This window comes from Mustela nivalis (assembly GCF_964662115.1).
Source record: "Mustela nivalis genome assembly, chromosome: 3".
Lineage (NCBI taxonomy): Eukaryota > Metazoa > Chordata > Mammalia > Carnivora > Mustelidae > Mustela > Mustela nivalis.
Window position 1 is genome coordinate 2,925,084 of NC_139022.1, and position 25,471 is coordinate 2,950,554.

Consider the following 25,471-nt stretch of genomic DNA (forward strand, 5'->3'; position numbering starts at 1 on the left):
AATAATTACATGGTAGGTGAAGTCTTTTTTTAATATTTTTATTTATTTATTTGATAGAGAGACAGAGATAATGAGAGAGAGCACATGAGTGAGGAGGAGAGGAAGAATGTGGGGCTTGGTGCTCGCTTCAGCAACACATATACTAAAAAAAGAATGTGGGGCAGATTTCAGGACCCCAGGATCATGACCTGAGCTGAAGGCAGACACCTAACACACTGAGCCACCCAGATTTCCCCAGGTGAAGTGGTTTTTACTAATTATATTTGTTTATTTGGTATCTGAATTTTTTTGGACAGCATTATCAGAACAATAGTGATAAACCTTGGTTGCATTGTATGGGAAAATGCTGTAACTCTTTTAGAAAAAATATGAATTTTCTGTAGTTATATGTCCTGATAAAAGGCAATTACTTGAATTATTAAAATATTGTGTGTCCCAGAAATACTCACATTTCCTCTTCAATTATATCATAAGAAACTGATATATCAGATATTTAACCATAGTCATATGAAATATTTTTGTCATTTATCTTTTTTTTATTCATTTGCAAAATGTGTTTTGACTTCAAGGAGATTCATAGAAAGGATGTTTGACAAAATAAGGTACATATTTATAAAACATACCTGGGTAGGAATCTACAAAACTAATGGGAAAGCTGCATTTAAACATAATAAATATAAGCTTTCTACAGGCAAGGGAAACAAAAGCAAAAATGAGCTTTTGGGATTTCATCAAGATAAAAGGCTTTTTCACAGAAAAAAAAAAAACAGTTAACAAATCCTAAAAGGTAATTCATGGAATGGAAGAATATATTTGCAAATGATATTTCATATAAAAGGCTGGTATCCTAGATCTATAAAGAAGTAATCAAACTCAACACACCCTCCAAAATACAAAACATACAAAACAGTCAAGAAATGGGCAGAACATATGAAAAGACCCTTCTAGAAGGAAGACATATAGAGGGCCAAGTAACACAGTAAAAAATGCTCAACATCATTAGATATCAGGGAAATACAAATCAAAGTCACAATGAGATACCAGTTTGCACTAGTTAGAACAGCCAAGATTAATGATACAGTGAATGACAAGGGTAGGCAAGGACTTGGAGAAAGTGTAACTTTCTTAAACTGTTGGTGGGAATGCAATCTGATATGTCAACTCTGGAAAACATTATGGAGTTTCCTCAAGACATTAAAAATAGAGCTATCTTATGTCCCTGCAATTTCTCTAACTGGTATTTACCCCAAAGATCCAAATGTAATGGGAATAAAGAGGCACAAACACCCAATATTCATAGTAGCCATGTCCTCAATAACCAAAGTGTGGGAAGATACAAAAACGCCCTTCAACAGATGAATGATAAAAGAGCTGGTGTTCATATTTACAGTGGGATATTTTTTAGCCTTAAGAAAGGACAAACACACACCATTTGCATCAACATGGATGAAAATGTAAGCTACAATGCTATGTGAAATAAGTAAAGCTGAGAAAGACAATTATTGTATGGTTTCATTAATATTTTGAATAAAGGAAATAGCAGTGAGGATCACAGGGAAAGGAAGGGAAAGCTGAATGGGAAGAAATCAGAGAGGGAGGCAAACCATGAGAGGTTCTGGACTCCAGGAAACAAACTGAGGGTTTGATTGATATTAAGGAAGGCACATGTTGTGATGAGTACTGGGTTTTATATGCAACTAATGAATCATTGATCACTATATCAAAGAGTAAGGATGTACTATAAGCTGATTAGCTGCAAATAATAAAATAATATAGAAAATATATAAGTAATACTTCTATAAAAAGAAAATAAAAATAAATAAGAAAACATCATGCTGAATGGGTTAAGGAAAATGATAAAATATTCCTTTGTGAATATAATGAAGCATTTATCTTTTCTCCCTACCTAAACTCTCCAGAATTCAGAAATTCTCAGTGAATATTCTTTCTTCCGTGAGAGCTATATTTATTTCCATAAGTTCCATGAGAATGTGTTCTCTGGGCAACATGACACCCTTGGAAACACTGGTTATATTACAAGACTTTGACTGAAATGTTAAAAAAGAGACCTGCATAGATTTGGATAGGACTGCATGGCTTTTTGAAGCCAATATAGCCCCTTGAGAATTTGTCCAGATAGTTTGTTATGGAGTTCCCAGCAGTCTGACAAGGTGATTAAAAATGTCAATTCCTGGCAGGTGGGGTTATATTGTCAACTTCTGGAATAGGAATACACCTTTTAAAGGTATTGCTGGCAAGTCTGATTACAAATATTTGGCTTGTCTCTGGTTTCAAGAACCTATTTTATAAAATTCAATCTAGAGATTCCTTATGAAAAGTTCCAGCAAAGCAGATTTTAAATGATCCATATAATCAACCAGTATTCTTATTGAACTTATGTAAGTAAATAGGCTAATTATATTAGAACTGGTCTTGTTTCACAAACAAATTAGTTCTTATTTGGCTATCTCTAGAAATAAGGGTAAATTTAGAGACAAAAATGTGTTTCAATAATGTATCTGTATGGGTGTTAGATTCTAGTTTAGATTGTCTTTAAATGTTTGTTATTTCCCTAAGCTAGACAAGTTAAGGTTAACTTCAAAAGGATTTCCAAAAGAGTTCACATATAGATAATCTCCCTCGTTACTCTGTGGGAGAATAAAAGAGACTCCATGGTCATGTGATTATTTAAAAATCTGGACAATGGGATGGTCTTCGAAAGATTTGTGTAATCCAGCTGTCATCTTAATCAATCTTAAGTGGCTTAGAAACAAAACTTTTTCTTAAAAGTCAAGGTATACTCCATTGTATGAGGTTAACTACAGAGTTATGGAGATAATGGACAGAATCCCTTTCCTTATAATAGGCCAGGATAATGAACTAGGTGATGTCCTTATCTCCCAGGACAAGTCATTTCCTACTTGTGAGTGATTCCTCATAATTAGGGCATACCTAATAATAGACATCGGGTTTCATAATGGTTTTATCTCTTATTGGTCTTAGGAGACATCTTTATTGATATAAATTACAAATCAAGGATTTAGCCAAACACACAGTTGTCACCTTGAAAGAAAGCCCAAGGGACGCCTGGGTGGTTCAGTTGGCTGGACGACTGCCTTCGGCTCAGGTCATGATCCCAGAGTCTCGGGATCGAGTCCCGCATCAGGCTCCCAGCTCCATGGGGAGTCTGCTTCTCTTTCTGACCTTTTCCTTGCTCATGGTCTCTCTCTCAAATAAATAAATAAAATCTTTAAAAAAAAAAAAAAGAAAGAAAGCCCAATATACAGTCACCCCAACACTAGGACATATAAAGATATTTCTATTACTAAAAAGAATGTTTGTTGACTGCCATGTGTTAAATGTCACATGGGAGTCTCCAGACCATAAGAGGTATTTCTCTTATTCTCAAATTATCAGAATTTTAAGTGAATATGCCAACCATTAGGTTCTGATGACAAATTTCCCCACTACATAATCCTTCCCATCAATATACACAGGAAGGATTATATTGAATATGAGATAGATATGTGTTGCTTAATCCCATTATAGGAAAATTAAGCCAAAGGTCCTTTTATGTAGGGAAGAGAAAAATCATATACTTGGTTCATAACCTGATAGTATTAACCAAATTTGATGACTCAGCCCCAAACCTGTGACCATACCATTTGTTTACAGGCGAATGTTTGCCTTCAACTAACTGCACAAGACCATCACACATCTCATGACTAGCATCCAAAGGAACACAACGATTGTGTGGGCCAAAGTTCTATTCGTAGGAACATCTATACAACCCCTGTTGAGTTGAACAAGTCATAGAAGATGAGACCTTTGCTCTTAAACAACCTTCAAGTGTTAAGGAACAAAAATTTTCAGGAGGGAAAATATGATAGAAGTAGAAAGAAGTTTACTTTAATACCAGAAGTCTCTCCTATATCTTGCATAGTTTTATTTATTTATTTGATAAAGAGAATGAGAAAAAGATAGCATGAGAGGTGAGAGGGTCAGAGGAATAAGCAGACACCTTGATGACCATGGAGCCCCATATGGAGCTTGATCTCACAAACCATGACTGTTGCTGTAACCAAGAGCTGAAAGTTTAACCAACTGAATCACCCAGGCACCCCAAGATTTTTTTCCTGACTACCATGGTCAATAATCCTGAAATATTCCTAACATGAGAGAATTTTACCAAATTCACTAATAAAAACTGCATCACATTTCACCTTTATTTTCAAATAAGTAGAGCTTTATAGTTGGAAGGACTAATAAGTTCTAGAGCTCCGAAACAACATTGGACTTATACTTCACAATATTGTATCATGCACTTAAAATTATTGAAGGTGAGTTATACCTCTTATTCTTACCTCACACATATTAAATATAAAATAAAAGTAGTAAATAATCTTTTAATGTACTGTTGGAACCCATTAGCTACTATATTGCTGAAAGGATCTATATTCTGCAAACTACAGAACACTTATGAAAACAATTAAGGATGACACACAAAAAAAGGAAAAAATACTCATGTGGGGAAGGTGGGTGGCTCAGTGGGTTAAAGCCTCTGTCTTTGACTCAGGGCATTATCCCAGGGTTCTTGGCTCAAGCCCTGCATTGGGCTCTCTGCTCAGCATGGAGTCTTCTTCCTCCTCTCTCTCTCTCTGCCTGCCTCTCTGCCTATTTGTGATCTTTGTATGTCAAATAAATAAATAAAATAAAATAAATATATTCCATGTCCATGGATTAGATGGACAAATCTTGTGAAAATGTCTATGCTACCCAAAACAATCTAAACATCCGATGCAAATCTGTATCAAAATACCATCATCATTTTTCATAGAACTGAAAGAAAAGCAATCCTAATGTTTGTAAAACAATTCTAAAATCAGAAAAGACCCTGAATAGCCAAAGTAATGTTGAAAAAGGACAAGTAAAACAGATACACACACACACACACACACACACACACACACACACACCCCAAAAGAAAAAAAACAACCTAGAGGTAACACAATTCCAGACTTCAAATTGTATTACTAATTTGTAATTATCAAGAGAGTATAGAGTATAGTACTGGCACAAGAGCAAACACATAATAAATCAGTGGAACAGGATAGGGAACCCAGAAAGGGATGCTCAATTCTTTGGTCAACTATCTTTGACAAAGCAGGAAAGAATATAAACAAAAAGAAAAGAAAAAGAAAAAGACAGTTTCTTCAAAATATGATGTTGGAAAAATTGAACAGCAAGGTGCAGAAAAATGAAATTGGAACACTTTTTTACAACATGGACACAATGAAACTCAAAATGGATAAAACAGCTAAATGTGAGGAATGAATCCATAAAATACTATGGAACAGAGGTAGCAATATTTTTGACATCAGCTGCAGCAACCTCTTCCAAGAAATGTCTCCAAAGGCAAGTGAAACAAAATGAAAAATGAAATACTGGACCTTCATCAAGATAAAAAGCTTTTGCATAGCAAAGGAAACAGTCAACCAACAAAGGTAACCTATGGAAAGGGAAAGGATATTCTCAATGATATATCAGATAAAGGGCTAGCATCAAAAATTTATAAATAACTTATCAAACTCAATATGAAAAAACAAAACACAAAAAAATAAGAAAACCAAAAAAAAAAAAGAAAGAAAACAAACAATAAATAAACAAACAACAAATAAAACAAAACCCAGTCAAGAAATGTGCAGAAAACATGAACAGACATTTCTCCAAAACATACAAATGGACAATAGATAAGTAAAAATGCTTACATCAGGGAAATACAAATCACAGCTCAAATTAGATACTGCCTCACACCAGTCAGAATGGCTAAAGTTAACTCAAGAAACAACAGGTGTTGATGAGAATGTTGAGAAAGGGGAACCCTAGTACCACAACAGGGGAATGCCAACTGGTGCAGCCACTATGGAAAAGAGTATGCAGGTTCCTCAAAAAGGTAAAAATAGTCACCATACAATCCAGCAATTACACTACTGGGTATTTATACAAATGATACAAACACAGTGATTTGAGGGAACATATGCACCCTAATGTTTATAGCAGCAATGTCCACAATAGCCCAAGTATGTAAAGAGGCCAGATGTCCATAGACAGATGAAGGATAAAGATGATGTGGTATATATTTAATAGAATATTACTCAGTCATCAAAAAGAATGGAATCTTACCATTTGCCACAAAGTAGATGGAACCCGAGATTAGTTTAAACAAAACAAGTGAGACCGAAAAAGACAAATACCAAATAATTTCTATCATTTGTGAAATTTAAGAAACAAAACAGATGAATATTGGGAAAGGGTAAGGAAAACTAAAATAAGATAAAAACAGAGAGGGAGGCAAAACACAAGAGACCCAAGTATGAGGAACAAACTTAAGGTTGCTGGAGAAGAGTTGGGTGGGAGTATGGAGTAACTGAGTGATGTGCATTAAAGAGGTCACTTGATATAATGAGCACTGTTTGTTATATGCAACTGGTGAATCAATAAATTCTGCCTCTGAAACTAATAATACAATATATGTTAGCTAAATTGAATTAAACACTTTAAAAATGATAAAAAAATAAAACAGCATAATAGGAGGAAACTTACGGAAGGTATAGATATATTGATTGCCTGGATTGTGATGATTATTAAACAGTTTTTTTCTTTTGTGTTGTAAATTTTATACTTCATATGCCTGCTAACTCAGTATGTCCACAAAAACGTTTAGGTGCCCTTTTCCCAAGTGACCACATGCACCACTGTGATAAGGCTGGACTTTGTCACAAATATCACTTCTTTCTCTCTTTAGATGAGGACCTAGTGATATTTTATTTATGTGCCTAGGGACTTTTATTTATGTGTCCCACCTTCATCCCAATAAAGATATTTGCCAAAGAGCCTTCCCACTGTTTAGGCTCCCAAATTTCTTACCTGACACCCTGTCTTTGGGGTTACATGAATAAAGGCAGAGGAAGTGTCTTTGCGATGGTTTCTCTAAGAACATGTGAGAAATAACCGTTGTTTTCCTGAACAAACCTTCTACACCTCCCTGTTGTGGCTGTAACTCATTGATCTTCTTATCAAAGAAAACAAAACATCAAATGTCCCAAATCAAAACTGTATATATTAAACATGTGCTTTTTTTTTCACATATCAACTATCCTTCAATAAAGTTAATTTTAAAAAGAAATCTTCTGGAGAATCTGGTTGGCTTCACCTCAGACCTGAGGCCTTCACCTCAGGTCATGATCATAGAGACCTGGGATTGAGCGCAGCATTAGGCTCTGCTCAGCAGGTAGCCTGCTAACCCCCATGCTCTTCCTGCCTCTCTGCCTACTCGAGATCTCTGTCTGCCAAATAAATACATAATATCTTTTTTTAATTTATGTTTTATTTCTTTTCAGCATAACAGTATTCATTATTTTTGCACCACAGCCAGTGCCCCATGCAATATATGCCCTCTATAATACCCACCACCTGGTACCCCAACTTCCCACACCCTGCCCCTTCAAAACACTCAGATTGTTTTTCAGAGTCCATAGTCTCTCATGGTTTAACTCCCATTCCAATTTCCCCCAACTCCCTTCTCCTCTCTAACTCCCCATGTCCTCCATGGTATTTGTTATACTCCACAAATAAATGAAACCATATGATAATTGCCTTTCTCTGATTGACTTATTTCACCCAGCATATTTTCTTCAAGTCCCGGCCATGTTGCTACAAGAGTTGGGTATTCGTCCCTTCTGATGGAGGCATAATACTCTGTAGTGTATATGGACCACATCTTCTTTATCCATTCGTCTGTTGAAAGGCATCTTGGTTCTTTCCACAGTTTGGCGACCGTGGCCATTGCTGCTATAAACATTGGGGTACAGATGGCCCTTCTTTTCACTACATCTGTATCTTTGGGGTAAATACCCAGGAGTGCAATGGCAGGGTCTTAGAAAAGTTCTATTTTTAATTTCTTGAGGAATCTCCACACTGTTCTCCAAAGAGGCTGCAGCAACTTGCATTCCCACAAACAGTGGAAGAGGGTTCCCATTTCTCCAAATCTCCTCCAACACATGTTGTTTCCCCTCTTGCTAATTTTGGCCATTCTAACTGGTGTAATGTGGTTTTAATTTGAATCTTCCTGAGGGCTAGTGATGATGAACATTTTTCATGTGTCTGATAGCCATTTGTATGTCTTCATTGAAGAAGTATCTGTTCATATCTTCTGCCCATCTTTTGACGTGATTGTCTGTTTTGTGTGTGGTGAGTTTGAGAAGCTCTTTATAGATCCTGGATATCAACCTTTTGTATGTACTGTCATTCTCCCATTCCATGGGTTCCCTCTTTGTTTTCCTGTTTCCTTTGCTGTGCAGAAGCTTTTGATTTTGATGAAGTCCCAAAAGTTTATTTTTGCTTTTGTTTCCTTTGCCTTTGGAGACATATTTTGAAAGAAGTTGTTGTGGCTGATATCGAAGAGATTACTGTCTATGTTCTCCTCTAGGATTCTGATGGATTCCTGTCTCACTTTGAGGTCTTTTATCCATTTTGAGTTATCTTTGTGTACAGTGTAAGAGAATGGTCGAGTTTCATTCTTCTACATGTAGCTGTCCACTTTTCTCAGCACCATTTATTGAAGAGACTGTCTTTTTTCCACTGTGTATTTTTTGCCATTTTGTCAAAGATTATTTGCCCATAGATTTGAGAGTCCATATCTGGAATCTCTACTCTGTTCCACTGGTTTATGTGTCTGTTTTTATGCCAGTACCATGCTGTCTTGGTGATCACAGCTTTGTAGTCAAGTTTGAAATCAGGTAGCATTATGCTCCCTGTTTTATTTTTGTTTTAAAACATTTACTTAGCGAGTCAGGGTCTATTATGATTCCATACAAATTTTTGGATTATTTACTCCAGCTCTTCGAAAAATACCAGTGAAATTTTGATTGGTATGGCATTTATAAGTATAGATTCCTCTAGTCAGTAGAGACATTTTAACTCTGTTTATTCTTCTGATCCAAGAGCATGGAATGGTCTTCCTTTTTTTTTTTTAAAGATTTTATTTATTTATTTGACAGAGAGATCACAAGTAGGCAGAGAGGCAGGCAGAGAGAGAGAGAGGAGGAAGCAGGCTCCCTGCTGAGCAGAGAGCCCGATGCGGGACTCGATCCCAGGACCCCGAGATCATGACCTGAGCCGAAGGCAGAGGCCCAACCCACTGAGCCACCCAGGTGCCCTTTTTTTTTTTTTTTTTTTTTGTCTTCTTCAATTTCTTTCATGAGTGTTCTGTAGTTGCTCGAAAACAGATCCTTTACCTCATTGGTTAGGTTTATTCCCAGGTATCTTATGCTACTTGATGCTATAGTAAATAGAATCAATTCTCTAATTTCCCTTTCTGTATTTTCATTGTTAGTGTATAAGAAAGCCACTTATTTCTGTACATTGACTTTATATAATGTCACGTGGCTGAATTGCTATATGAGTTCTAGTAGTTTCGGGGTGGATTCTTTTGGGTTTTCCATATAAAGAATCATGTCATCTGTGAAGAGAGAGAGTTTGACTTCTTCATTGCCAATTTGGATACATTTTATTTCACTTTCTTGTCTGATTGTTGTTGCTAGGACGTCTAATACTATGTTGAACAAGAGTGGTGAGAGTGGGCATTCTTGTCATGTTCCTGATCTCAACTGGAAGGCTGCAAGCTTTTTCCCATTGAGGATGATATTTACTGTGGGTCTTTTGTAGATAGATTTGATGAAGTTCAGGAATGTTCCCCCATCCCTATCCTTTGAAGATTTTTAATTAGGAACGGATGCTGGATTTTGTCAAATGCTTTTCCCGCATCCATTGAGAGGACCATGTGGTTCTTATTTCTTCTTATATTAATTTGTTCTATCACATTGATTGATTTGAGGATGTTGAACCATTTTTGTAGCCCAACGGTGAATCCCACCTGGTCATGGTGGATAATCTTTTTAATGTGCTATTGGATCCTGTTTGCTAGGATCTTGTGGAGAATCTTAGCATCCATATTCATCAGTGATATTGATTTTAAATTCTCCTTTTTGGTAATGTGTTTGCTTGGTTTGGGGATCAGGGTAATGCTGGCATCATAGAAAGTGTCTCAATGTTTCCCTTCTGGTTCAATTTTTATGAAATAGCTTCAGGATAATAGGTGATATTTCTTCTTAGAAAGTTTGGTAGAATTCCCCAGGTTATCCATCAGGTCCTGGGCTCTTGTTTTTTGGAAGGTTTTAGATCAATGCTTCAATCTCATTACTAGATATTGGTCTATTCAGGTTGTTGATTTCTTCCTGGTTCAATTTTGGGAGATTACACTTTTCCAGGAATGCATCCATTTCATCTAGTTTGCTTAGCTTATTGGCATATAACTGTTGATAATAACTTCTGATGATTGTTTCTACCTCCTTGGTGTTCGATGTGATCTCTCCCTTTTCATTCAAAATTTTATGTATATGAGCTTTCTCTCTTTTATCTTGGATTAGTGTGGCCAATGGTTTATGGATCTTATTGATTCTTTCAAAAAACCAGCTTCTAGTTTCATTGATACGTTCTACTCTATCTCAGGTTTCTACCTCATTGATCTCAGCTCTAATCTTAATGATTTCCTATCTTATGTGTGGAGTTGGTCTGATTTGTTTTTGATTCTCTAGTTCTTTAAGGTGTAGAGACAGCTGCTGTGTTCTGGATTTTTCAGTTTTTTTTTTTTTTTTTTTTTTTGAGGGAGGCTTTGATGGCTATGTATATCCCCCTTAGGACCTCTTTTGCTGTATCTCATAGGTTTTGGACTGAAGTGTCTTCATTCTCATTGGTTTCCATGAATTGTTTCAGTTATTCTTTGATCTCCTGGTTGATCCAAGCATTCTTAAGCAAGGTGGTCTTTAGCTTCCAGGTGTTTGAGTTTCTTCTGAACTTTTCCTAATTGAGCTCCAGTTTCAAGGCATTGTGATCTGAGAATATGCAGGAAATAATCTGTCTTTTGGTATTAGTTGAGACCTGATTTGTGACCCAGTATGTGGTTCATTCTGGAGAAGGTTCTATGTGCAGTTGAGAAGAATAAGTATTCAGTACTTTTAGGGTGGAATGTTCTGTATATATCTATGAGGTCCATCTTGTCCAATGTGTCATTTAATGCTCTTGTTTCTTCATTAATTTTCTGCTTCGATGATCTATTTCTGAGAGAGGTGTGTTAAGATCTTCTACTATTAATGTATTTATATCAATATGATTCTTTATCTTGATTAACAGTTTTCTTAAGTAATTGGCTGCTCCCATATTGGGGGCATAGATATTTACAATTGTTAGATCATCTTTGTGGATAGTCCCTTTAAGAATGATGTAGTGTCCTTCTGTATCCATAACTATGATCTTTAGTTTAAAATCTAATTTATCTGATTTGAGAATCGCTACCCCACCCCTCTTCGAGGCCCATTGGCATGAAAGATGCTTCTCCATCACTTCCCTTTCAGTCTGGGTGTATTTTTAGGTTCAAAATGGGTCTCTTGTAGACAACATATGGTTGGGTCCTGTCGTTTTATCCAATCTGCAACTCTGTGTACTTTTGTGGGTGTATTTAGGCCATTCACATTGAGAGTGATTATTGATAGATATGTTTTTATTGACATCGAGTTACCTTTGAAGTCTTTCTTTCTGCAGATTGTATATTTCTTTTCAGTGCTATTCTTAGGATTTTTCCTCTTTTATAAAACCCCCCCTTAATATTTCCTGCAGTGTCGGTTTGGTGTTTGCATAGTCTTTTAAGCCTTACTGGTCTTGGAAACTCTGTATCTCTCCATCCATTTGTAACGTCAGTCTTGCTGGATAAAGTATTCTTGGCTGCATGTTCTTCCTATTTCGTGCCCTGAATACATCTAGCCAACCCTTTCTGGCTTGCCAGGTCTCTTTACACATGTCTGACGTTATTTTGATGGGCTTTTCTCTGTAAGTAAGGAGTCTCTTTTGTCCTAGAGGCTTTCAAGAAATTATACCTACAATTATTATTCCTCAATTTGACTATCAGGTGTCGTGATGTTTTTTTGGAATGTATTATCTTGGGTGGAGACCGTTCAGCCTCTAGTATGTAAACGCTGGTTCCATTCGCAAGATTGGGAAAATTTTCATGGAGGACTTGTTCCAGTATATCTTCTAGACTTCTTTCTTTCTCATCCCCTTCAGGGATTCCAATAATTCTGACCTTGGAATGTTTAATGGCATCATTTATTTCCCTGATTCTGTTTTTGTGGCTTCTAAGCTGTTTGTTCCAGGCTTCCTCCTGATCTTTTCTCTCTATCTGTTTGTCCTCCAGATCACTAATTCTATCTTCTGTCTTAGTTATCCTATCTTTGAGAGAATTTAGATTAGATTGGAACTAATTGAGAGCATTGTGAAGTTCATCCCTGGTAGCTTTTGGCTCTGCTCTAATATTGTGAACATCTTGTCTGGTTGCTTTCAGCTTGGTCCTAATCAATTCCATTTTGTCATCCATGGCTTTCTCCAACCTAGCTATTGCCTGGATAATTGTTAGCCTGAATTCTCTTTCTGACATATTGTCTATGTTGATAGCCATTAGCTCTGTTGCAGAAGGTCTATCCTCTGTATTTTTCTTCTTTTGGGCATTCCTCCTCCTCGTCATTTTGGTGAGAGATGAGTGAATGGATGTAGCTGGAAGTATCAACCATGGTGCAGTCAAGGTGCACCCTGGAACACTTATGCACAATCAGGATTCCCCACCCAAATGAGAGAAAAAAGAAAAGAAAAATAAAAAAAGGGAGAGAGAGAATGAGATACAGGAAAGAAAGGGAATATAAAAGAGAAGGTTAAGCCCAAATGGACCTCAAGGTAAGGTTTATGCAAACAAAACCAGACAAACAAAAAGACTGATAAAAGTATATAACAAGAGAAAAAATATATATATGCAAATAAAGGAAGAACCTCATCAAAAATAACCCCAAGTGTAATATTTATATACTATCAGGATAAACACAATAACACAGAAACACTGGTGGAAGAAAAAGATGGGAGAGTGGTTATAAATTCTCAGTGTGGGCGAGGAAGTTTGTTTTGATTCTTCCCGGATGTATCTTATTATCATTGTTACAGGATTCAACTTGCCTAGGATAAAGGGTGATTAAAAATTGGTTTACCTATAGGGGTTAGTATTGATTGGTGAAAGGGGATTACTTTGAAGTTTACCTCTATATGAATATTAGAAAATAAAAATAAAATTGAATAAACTAGACTAAACAAAACTAAAATAAAAAAAATTAAAAATAGATATGCAAAAGAAAAACGAAGGTGTACATATTACAAAGTTCAGGGTGTAAGGTTATTTTGAAATTTGATGTCCTGGACAGCTCACTGTGATGGTAAATAGGTTAAAATTTATCTATATAAAAAAATTGAGCCATAATAGTGGGAAAAAAATTATAAATAAATGTTGTCCTATGAAATAGTGATGGTGGTTCTCTTGTAGTCTTTTATTTTATTTTATTTTATTTTATTTTATCTATTTTATTTTTTCTTTCTGGTTGTTTTTCTGGGGTGGGGTCTGCCGGGTTGGTTTTCAGTCAATGATGTTCCCTGAGTTTAGTCCTCCCGCCTTCCTCAAGGGGATGAGATCTGAGGAAACAGGATTTTTCAGGCTTTTGTTCTCTGGAGGTTTTTATGTATGTTCACTTTTTTTTTTTCTTCCTCTCACCTTGACCACTTTTGATGGTTTTGTAGGTTTAAAGGAAAGCAAACTGCACCCTGACCTTCCTCTCAGAGAGAAGCCTCAGTCTGGCTGCAGAGCCCATATAAATTCCCTCTTGGCCTCTGGCAGAGCAGGTTCCAAGTCGCGGTCCCTGGGGATGCAGAATCCTCTGCTTGTACCCAAAACCATGGCAGCGACGGCTGTCTGGACAGCTCCGGACAGCCAGAGAGGTTCCAAGCCTCAATTTCTTGCTGATATTTTTCCGCTGGTCCGGGCTGGGAGTGCCTGGACTTTCTGGGTCTAAGTGCACCCAACTTGTGTGCACCTCTCTTAGGAAAGGCTTATAGTCACACATACGTTTCAGGCTCTGAGAGCGGGGCACAGGTCCTAAAGCACCAGGCTTTGCCTTTGAGCACCTCTCTCAAGGGAGAGTTTGGGGCACCCCTCTCAGGCTCTGAAACAATGGCGCAGGTCTATGAGCGCCAAGGGGGCCTTTGTGCACCTCTTTCAGGGGAGGGTGATGGGCGTTCGTGTCTTAGGCTCTGTAGCAGGGCTCTGCGTTCTGCCCTCTGGTGTGGCTCCCAGACCCTCACAGGAGCAAGATACCAGGCAATCTCTGGCATGTGGGCAGCTCAGGGACCAAGACCTAGGTTTCTCCACTGCACTCCCTCTGGCTCAGCACCAGGGGAGGCTGCCCTGGGTCTGGGGACTTAAGCTCCTGTCCTTACCCCTATTCCCACAACCCCCCCCCAAGATCCTTTGCTCTTTTGGAGTGCTTTCAACCTGTCTCCAAGTTAATGCTGGTCCCCAGATGCAGGGCACTCTCTGCATCACCCAAATGAGAGAAAAAAGAAAAGAAAAAGAAAAAAAGAGAGAGAGAGAATAAGATACAGGAAAGAAAGGGAATATAAAAGAGAAGGTTAAGCCCAAATGGACCTGTGGTGTCTCCCTCCCCCTTTTGTTTAGCATCTGATATCAGTCCGATGTTCCCACTCTGCTTTACCTGCCCACTGGTGTCTTCTGCCCCTGTAGAGATCCAGACGTGTATAATTCTAATCTCAGGCTGATTTCATGGGTGATAGGAGTTCTTTGGTAGGTAATTAGGTCACTTTAGGGTACAGGTTGAAAAGGTGCCTCTTCCTACTTCCCCGCCATGTTGTCTCACTTGTGTCTTTTTTTTTTTTTTTAATGCCTGTTCTGTAGTTCCTTGAGTATAGATCAGTTACCTCTTTGGTATATACAGAAATTCTGATTTCTAATCTGGCACCTAAGGAGCTTCAGAGCCTACACTCCCATGCTCACATCAAGAAAAAAGAAAAAAAAAGAAGAAGAAGAAACTGAAAATGAATAACTCTTATTAGGTTCATCAGAAAGTTGATATCACAGGGAAAAATGTTGTCCCCAAATTAAAGAGACCAAAAGGCAGACACAAAGAATAAGAGTTTGCCCCTGTGAATCATTTACCATCGTGAACAACCTGAAAAGAAAGCTGGGGTAGCAATTTTCAAGTTAGACAAATTAGATTTTAAACCAAAGATTATAGTAAGAGATGTAGAGGAACTTACATACTTAAAGTGCCTGTCTAATAAGAACATCTAAAAATTGTAAGAGTCTGTATCCCAAGCTAAGATAAACTAATTATATAAACCATTTAATAACCAAGGTACTGATGCATTAATTGTAGGAAACCTCAATCCCACTCAAAGCAATGTACATATCATCTAACAGAAGATCAACAAAGAAATAAAAGCTTTGAACGACATATTGGACCAGATAGACTTTGTAGATATGTAGAGAATATTCCATCCTGTAACAAAATACTCATTCTTCTCCAGTGCTCTTGAAAGGTTCTCAAGAATAGACCACATACTAGGTAACAAATCAGGTCTTAATTGTTTCCAAATATTGAGATTATTCTTTGCATATTTTTGGACCACAGCCTTTTGAAATGAACTCAATCACAAGAAAAATTTTGGAAGGACCTCAAACACTTGGAGGCTAAAGAGCATCTCATTAATTAATGAATGGGTCAACCAGAAAATTAAAGAAGAACTTACACATTTCATGGAAACTAAAGAAAATAAAGACACATCAGTTCAATATCCATGGGATAATGCAAAGGTGTTCCTTAAATGAAAGTATACAGACATTCAAACCTCTCTAAAAATAAATAGAAAAATCCCAAATGCACAAGCTAACTTTACACCTGAAGGATCTGTAGAAAGATCAGCAAAAAAGCCTAAACCAAGGAGGAAAATAGAAATAATAACTAGAACAGATATTAATGAAATAGATACAACAACAAAAAAAAAGTGGAACAAATCTTTAGGTCTAGAGGCTGCTATTTGGAAAGAATTAATAGGAATAGGATAGGCAAATTCTTATCATAATTATCCAGAAGAAAAGAGAAAGTACTCAAATTAATAAAATAATGAATGAAAGCAGAGAGATCCCAACTAATGCCAAGGAAATAGAGACAATTATTAGAAAGTATTATCAGCAGCTATGTTCCAACAAATTAACCAAACGGGAAGAAATGGATGCTGTCCTGGAAACTTATAAAATACCAAAATGAATCATGAAGAATTGAATAATCTGAAAAGACCAATAACTAAGTAGAAAATTAAGTCAATAATGAGCATCCCTCCAAAAGAAACAAGAGTCCAGAGACAAATGTCTTCCCAGCAGAATTCTACCAAACATTTAAAAAAGAAATGATCCCTATCTACTGAAGCTGTTTTTGAAAAATAGAAATGGAAAGGGAACTTCCAAACTAGTTCTATGAGACCAACATTATCCTGATCACAAAACCAGACAAAGAACCCTACAAGTGGAGACTCACGGGCCAGTATCATTGATGATATGAATGCCAAAATATTCAACAAGGTCCTGGTCAATAAGATCCAACAATACATTAGAAGTATTATTCACTAAAAAAAAGGTGGATTTTTGCCTGGGATTAAAGGGTAGTTAAACACTCACAAAGAAATCAGTGTGATAGAGTACATTAATAAAAGCAGGGAAAATAACTATATGAACATCTCAAATAATGCAGAAAAATAATTTGACAAAATACTACATTCTTTCTTGACCAAAGCTCTTCAACGTGTAAGGATAGAAGGAACATATCTCAATATTATAAAAGCCATCTATGCAAAGCCCACAGTGAATATAATTCCCAATGGGAAAAACTGAGAGCTTTTTTCTTAAAGACAGGAACACCACAAAGATGCCCACTCTCACCACTTTTGTTCAACATAGTAATAGAAATCCTAGTCTAAGCAATCAGAAAACAAAAATAAATAAAAGGCATTCAGATTGGCAAAAAATATGGCATCATACAGATAAGACAGTATACTTTATGTAGAAAACTCAAAATACTCCACCCCCAAATTACTAGAACACATACTGCAACTCACCAACATGGCACAATACCAAATCAATCCTCATAAATGAGTGGCATTTCTATACACTGAGGCTGAAGAGAGAGAAATTAAGAAATCAATTCCATTTACAATAGCATCAAAAACAATAAGATACCCAGGAAATAAACCTAACCAAAGAGGTAAAAAATCCATACTCTAGAAACTACAAAACACTTATGCAAGAAATTGAGGAATACACAAAGATATGGGGAAAAAATTCAATGCTCATGGATTGGAAGAATAAACATGGTGAAAACGTCTATGCTGCCCAGAGCAATCTATTCTTTCAATGCAATCCATATAAAAATACCATTAACATTTTTTACAGAGCTTGAACAAACAATACTAAAATTTTATGGAAACAGAAAAGACCTCAAATAATAAGGGGGAATATTGAAAAAGAATACCATAGTTGGTGGCATCACAATCCCTGGCTTCAAGATATAATACAAAGCTGTGATCATAAAAACAGCATGGTATTGGCATAAAAACAGATACATAGATCAAAGGAATGGAACAGAGGGCCCAGAAATGGATTCTCAACTCTATAATCAAGTAATCTGACAAATAAGGAAAGAGTATCCAGTGGTAAAAAGACATTGTTTTCCATAAATTCTGCTGGAAAAAGTGACAGTCTCATGCAAAAGAAACAAACTCCCTTACACCATATGCAAAGGTAAATTCAAAATAGAGAAAGACCTAAATGTGAGACAGGAATCAATTGAAATCATAGAGGAGGACAGACGCAGTAACCACTTCAACCTCAGCCACAGAAACTTCTTGGAAGACATGTCTTTAAAGAAAAGGGAAACAAAAAGAAAAATGAATTTCTGGGATTTCACCAAGATAAAAAGCTTTTGCAGAGCAAAGGAAACAGTCAACTAACTAAAAGGCAACATATCAAATGGGAGAAGATATTTGCAAATTTCTTATTACATAAAGGGCTTGTATCCAAGTTCTATAAAAAGCTTATCAAACTCAACACCCCAGAAACAAGGAACCCAGTCAAGAAATGGGTAGAATACATGAAAAGATATTTATCCAAAGACATAGTAATGGCCAACAGACATATGAAAATATGTGCCACATCACTTGGTGTGTGATGTGGTTCATTTGTACAATGGGATATTATTCACCCATCAGAAAGGATTAATATCCACCATTTACATTGACATGGATGGAACTGGATGGTATTACACTAAGTTAAATAAGTCAATCAGAAAAAGGCAATTTTCATGTCGTTTTCCTCATATGTAGTATATAATAAACAGTGCAGAGAACTGTAAGGGAAAGGCGGGAAAACTGAATGGGAAGAAATCAGAGAGATATGCCATGAAAGACTCCTACATATTGGGAAAAAATTAAGGGGAGAAGGATGGATGAATGGGGTAACTGGGTGATGCACATTAAGGAGGACAAGTGATGTGATGATAATTGTGTTTTCTAGGAAACTGATGAATCTTAAACTCATGATGCACTTTGTGTTGGCTGATTTAATTTAAATTTAAAAAGTCATCACTCCTTATTCCTGTTAGTATTCCAACATATGTAATAAATTTTGGTTATTAAGGAATTGTGTAGCCATACTCTCTATTTGAAATGAAATCTTTCTTGGTGGGTAATGATCACCAAGGATAAGCCATACCACTAGGTTGAGTTTTGTGTAGGAATTTAGCCATTTCCTACTTGTAACCTTGGGCAAACTAATTAGGGCTTTGAAGCACATGAGTCCCCAGAAGGTGTATTTGGATGTGAAGGATGGGAGATTAGGATAATATCTAAGTATTTTTGAGAAAATACCCATGTAGGTCATAGAAAGAAGTTTTCCTCAATATGTTTTTCATTGTTGAACATGAATATTACCAACAAATAATTTTAAATAAAGACTGGATTATCTGGAACTGACACTGTGACAGAATACAGAGTACAGTATAGAGACTCAGGTGTTCAGGGTCTCTATCTCTGCTCCATCAGCATGATGCTCATTGATCTCTAAAAGTCATAGATCTCACATTCCTCACTTGTAAAGTGAAGGATTTGGTCCAGATAAGTAATTCAGTGAAACATTAATTCAGTGCCTTCTATGATATATAACTTTTTCTTGGTGTGAAAATTTATAGTATTTCTCCCATTGAGGGGCTTTTCTTAATCCTCAACAATTCTGTGACAAGCATATGGACTTTAGTTTACTTCCCCCGCCCCCATTCTGGAAAGAAAAGACAGGATATTCAAATTCTTGTTCAAGATAGTACTTATCAGTTTCTATGTGGTGGATGTTAGCTGCAGAAATTTCATGGAAATTTTCAGTCAAATTATATAATTGGAGCATCAGATAATGTGAGAAACAGATTCCTCTTGTGGTAAGAAAGTTCTGTCTACCCTCACACTCCCCTCTAAACATGCATGTTCTCTGGTGACATTTTCTGGTGGATCTACATAAGGAAAGTGGCGAAGTCTGATTTTCCATAAAATTTTTGATCATGAACTTTGGGTTTATTCTTGGGCTCTCATTTTCTTATGGATATTGACCTTAAGGGGTGTGTGTGTGTGTGTGTGTGTGTGTGTGTTTACCAATAGGTTCATGTAGTTTTCCTATGTAAATAAGTCTATTCCAAATTGATAACACCTTAATTTTAAACATATTTTAAAGCTTTCCTTTTATACTCCTCCCATTTATTATTTTAAATGACACATTTTCTCCATTATTATTGTTATGCTTCCCTTTACTAATTATTGTAATTTTATCAAATTTTACTACTTCTTAAACCTTTACACTTGGTTTATAAGTGACTGATCTACTACTTTTGTTAAAGAGTGCTAATTTGGTGAGGTTTTTACTTATCTATGTTTCCTTACTATTATATAGTGTCTTTTCTTTTGGCATAAATACATCCCTTTAATATTTTGCAGGCCAGTTTAGTGGTGATGTTATTTTTAGCTTTTGCTTTTCTAGAAAGCTCTTAATGTCTCTATTTCCAAGTGTTAAATTTGCAGAGCAAATCATTCTTCCTTAGCAGATTTTTTTCCCCAGAACTCTGAATCTCATGCTACTTTCTTTTATTCTGTAAACTTTCTGTTGAAAAATCTGCTGGTAATGTAGTGTGGTTTGCCTTGTTTGTGGCAAGTTGTATTCTCTTGCTGATTTTAGAAATTTCTCCCTATCCTTAACATTTACCATTTTAAATATAATGTGACTTGATATACATCTCTTTGATTTCATCTTATTTGGAATTCTCTGGGATCCCTGGAGCTGGATATCTGATCCCTTCCCTAGATAGGGAAAACTTCAACCACAATTTCTTTACTATTTTTTTTTTCTGGCCATTTCTCTCATCTTCTGGATCCCTATAATGTGAATGTTATTCCAGTTGATACCCTAAGGTTCCCTTAAGTTATTTTCACTTTTTTTAAGTTTCTTTTTAAATTTTGCTCTTTTGTCTGGATAGGTATTATTATTGTATTCCAGATCACTGCTGCATCATTCTACTTCTACCAGTATTCTTTTAAAACATGTTAGTGTGTTTTAGTTTATATAACTTGTTTAGTATTTTCGAATTTTCCCCCTTTTTTGTTGAATTTTTCACTGTGTTTATTCTTCTACCAAATTTAATGAGTATCTTTATGACCATTACTTTGAATTTCTTATCAAGTACAATACTTCTTTCTCTTTCATTTAGTATTTGTTTCTCTTGCTTTTCTATTTGGAACATATACCTATCTCCTCATTCTGCCTGTTTGTTTCTATTAAGAGGTATGTAAGGTATCTTTCTCATTCTTGAAGTAGTGTCCATATGTAAGAGATGTCCCATAGGGCCTAGAAGTGCAATATTTCTTGGCCACCAAAACCAGATATTAATATTTTTCCTTTGTGGGAGGTTTGCACTCCATTCTTAAAGGCAGGGTAGCCACTGTGGCATTTTGGTGTGCACATTTGGCACTCCACTGGAATGCAGGAGAAGACTTTGAATGCTCTGGCACATTGGTGACAGGTATAGTCCCTGCCTGATTATAGGACTAGTGCTCTGCCTTGGTCGATGGGGATTGTTCCTTGCTTGGCAGGGCTAAGTGTATCTTGCTGCTATGCTATATTGGTGGGTGGGCTCCCATCAGAGCATAACCACTGATGTTAGTAGGTTAGAGGCAGAGTTCCAAAATATCACTTATTAGTAATAGTATTGGTAAAGAAACCTGAAATAACAAAATTGTTACTTCTACTCTCTTAGTTCCCAGGGAGAGTCCCTCTTGTTTCCTTTGTGGCAGGAAGTTTAAGGTTAGCAAATGTGTCTCCTTATGTATGATCTATGCACTTTTCAAATTGGTGTTTTTGTGCTGGTTTTAACTTGAGTGAGTCCTCCTGAATGCCCATTAAGGGCTCCTATAGTTTTATAACTTTCTTGAATGTAATCTCCATTGATTGTCAATGTTTACTGATTTGGGGACTTATTTTTCTTGCAGAATATATGAATTAAGATACCTGATATAGGGCTTGAATCCCTCACCCCTTAGTGAAAGTTCTGTATTTTTGACATCCCTCTTGATTGTGACACATCACAATGAGGTGTAGTTTCTTCCATGGTGAACCTATGTTTCTGCCCCTTTCCTATCTCAATGAATAATTTTATCCTATATGGAGGCTTTATTTATTCAATTTTCAGGTCACTTTCAGAGGCAATATTCCATGTGTAGTTTTAGATTTGCTGTGTCTGTGGGAAGAAGCGAGTTGAAGATCTTGCACCAAACACTTGTCATTCATTTGCATGTAAATATCCAGTATTCTTGTTGAAGAAGTTATCATTTCTCCATTATGTACCTTTGGCATCTTTATAAAAATTAATAATATATCTGTAGATTTATTTCTGGACTCTTGTTCATGTTTCATTGGTCTATGTGATTTTTAAAAATATTTTATTTCTTTATTTGACATATCACAAGTAGGCATAGAGGCAAGCAGAGAAAGAGAGGGAAGCAGGCTCCTGATGAGCAGAGAGCCTATTGTGGGGCTTTAATCCCAGGACCCTGAGATCATGACCCAAGACAAAGGCAGAGGCTTTAACCCACTGAGCCACCCATGTGCCCCATGTTTGATTTATGTGATTTTTTATGTCATATGATAATTCATTCACAAAACGTATTCTCCTGTGCATTAACTATATAGATCAATATGTACCAACAAGGGTCTCTCCAATTGGGTGAATGAACAGAAACAAAATATGCATATGGTAGAACATTTTTAAGATTGTATCAAGAATAGGGGTCTGGAAGTATAGAAGTTGAAGTGAAGGCATGGTATCCTGAAAAACAATATGGAAGACTTTTAAAATTACCCAACTCAGTGCCTTGTTATAGGATAAATTTGTGAATGAAGAAATGAACTGTGCAGTACCCAATGAGAGTTTTATACTGTGAATTTCACACAAGTCATGTGCTGGAAAAGACATCATGGACAAAAGGTACAGACTGTGCCCAGGTGAGAAGAACCATCTTTAGATTTGATAATGGGAGTTTCCACTTTGGGCTATGTATTTAAAGACTCTTACACCGAACAGATAATAAAAAGGAAAAAAAAAATCTTTTGCGTATATGGACTGGATTTGGCAATGAAGTGTTTATTTAAGACCAGCTGGTAATAAATTAGAGGAATGGTCCCAGTATGCAAGAAACATCCAAGAAAATTTCTAGGTGCATATTCCAAGTACACATAGAAAAAGTGACTTGTGTGCTTTTTAGTAACATGAGGGGCAAATGCTAGATGAAAGAGGATAAGTCATGACATGAAACACTGTCACAAAAGGAGGTGGAATGGACTGATATCAAGAGGAGGGATGGGAAAATGATCAGTAGGAAGTACACAAACAATTTCCTTGACACATGAAATACAAAAGGATAGTAAGCAATTTCATAGAGTCTGAAGGAGGATACAAGATTATTTTAACAGATTAAATATCAGAGTGGTATAAAGGAATGAGAATTTTAGCCAAACTTTGATATAGTTTCAGGTGGTGAGTGGTGGAAAAGAATGCCTTTCAGGAAAATATTTAATTTTTAAAGGAAATGACTGACAACACAAACAGATATTTTTGAAATTAAAGGTCTCCAGTGTAACCATTTGACTTTTTGCATAAACATATGCTTTTAAGGAAAAAAAATACTCACTTTAAATTAATCCAGGGTTAGTGATTTGCTTTCCATTCTCAATAAAGAACAAGAGGGTTAACAGTTTTTATAAGATTATATTTGAAGTGGTGGAGGATTCATGGCCTGAATGTAACAAAAGTGAAAACTGAATGTGGTGCTGGTGTAAAATAAATCCCCTTTATTAGTGTTTAATTAGAATAATTTATATAGTGGGAGCAAAAGTGTAAAAAATGGAAACATAGGAAATTATGATCAGAATGGAATATCTAATTTCATGTATTACTTCAAATTTCCTGTTAATAACATTGCCTATTTAGGGTACAAGAGTTAAGAATTAAGTATGAAATGTAGTAGAGCCAAATTACCTGCACTGAAAGATACTAAACAGCAGTCATCCAACATTTCCATTTATTCGCCAATTCCCACTCACTTTTTACCCAAAAAAGTTACTAGAGCCCAACTTTCTGTTCCATTTCTATTCACAATAAAATAACATGGTTTTCATGTGTTTGTTTGTTGTCAGAGGAGTCTCTGGCTGATCTTTTGTGTTAGCCAATTAATTAGCACATTTTACCTCTTATAGTTTAGCAGGAGGAATTTTCCTAAAACACTATTTAGCAAACAACTTAAAAAAAATCTTTAATGGATTCTTACTTTTTTTTTTACCATAATGCTAATTTTCAAGTTGTATTAGCAATGTGGATCTTTAGGACTTATTATTTTCTTTTTCCCATCCAACTTTCTGAAATTCTGTATGCATTCTAGTTACATCTGACTCCTCATTTCTAAGAAAATGCTCTCCATACTAGATCCTTTCTTTCTTTATACAAAATGACTTTTCCTTTTTATTTGTGTAATTCCAGTGAATATCCCAATATCTGATCCATGGAAGGCATTCAGTAACTATGAAACAAGTGTATAATACATCATATTTTTTCTCTGTATTTACTCATGTTATTCCATCTTCCAAAATGAACTTTCCTTTTTTGTTTGTTTGTTTATAAATTTTATTTACTTGAGAGAGAATGTGAGAGAAGGCATGAACAGGGTGAGGGACAGAGGAAGAGGGAGAAGCAGGCTCTCTGCAGAGCAGGGAACTTGAGATGGGGCCCCATCCCAGGACCCCGTGATCATTACATGAGCCAAAGGCAGATGCTTAACTGATTGAGCCACCCAGGTTCCCCCTGAAAATGACTTTTCTATTTCTCCATGGCCTTCCAAATGTTCTTCATCCTTCAAAGGCAATTTTTACTGGATGAATTCCAATGCTCTGTTTTCTAGTCTTTTGATATTTGTATTTTATTTTTTCCCCTGCTGTTGAATCCCTCCAGTGAATTTTTCAACTCAGCTATGCGTTCTTCAGTTCTGTGAATTCAGTTTAGTATTTGCTATATTTTCCAACTCTTTGTTGATATTCTTACTTTCTTCATGCACTGTGTTTCTGACCTCTGAGGGCATCCTGGTGACCATTATATTGAACTCTTTTTATCTCTTTATTAAGTGAACCAATTTCATTAAGGGTTATTTCTGGGATATAACATGTTTATTCTGTTCTTTTATTTGGGAATTCCTGTTTCTTTATTTCTGTGACCCACTGTGTTTGTTCCTTTGCATTACAGAGAAAAGTTAACCTTTCCCAGTCTTGAGAGAGTGGTACCATATCGGTAATGAGATTTTTAATTCATCTTAGCCCCAATCTTTGTCTGTCTTCAAAATATTATTATTGCCCAAGATATCTAACTTCTTTTATTGACTCCTAGTAGTTGAAGATGGTATAAGATGTGTAAGCATCCTGAAGAGGAGGCTCTCAGTCATCATCTAGATGCAGTTTAATAGAGGGTGAGTACTTATGGTAGCAGTATTTAAAGTATGAAAACAGGCTGTTTTCAGAGAAATACTGGGAGATTAAGGTTTTAGTCTGTTCTCTCTTCATTGATCCCTGAGAGTATAGGTACTTAAGACTTTTTTTTCTTCTCTTGCTATAATCCCTTGGGAATGTAAATCTGTGGGATACCAGAGCTAGAAACCAAAAGCATGTCCCTTGAGTCATAACTACAATAGGTGAGGTGCCTGAGAATACACAAAATCTTCACAGGGAGATGCTAGCAATTTGAAGCATGGGAAATAACACACTTGTGAACAAACCAGCATCTCCAGTTCCAGAGACTGGACTAAGCTCCAGGGATATGTATTATATTAGAAGTCAGAACTTCAGGCT

General features: G+C 36.2%; 1 pseudogene across 1 annotated transcript in view; it reads right to left on the bottom strand.

Annotated features, from left to right (window-relative positions):
• Window positions 1-25,471, bottom strand: part of LOC309861946 (olfactory receptor 6F1-like) — a 300,844-nt pseudogene that overhangs the window by 103,076 nt on the left and 172,297 nt on the right. The gene's annotated exons all lie outside the window — the stretch shown is intronic.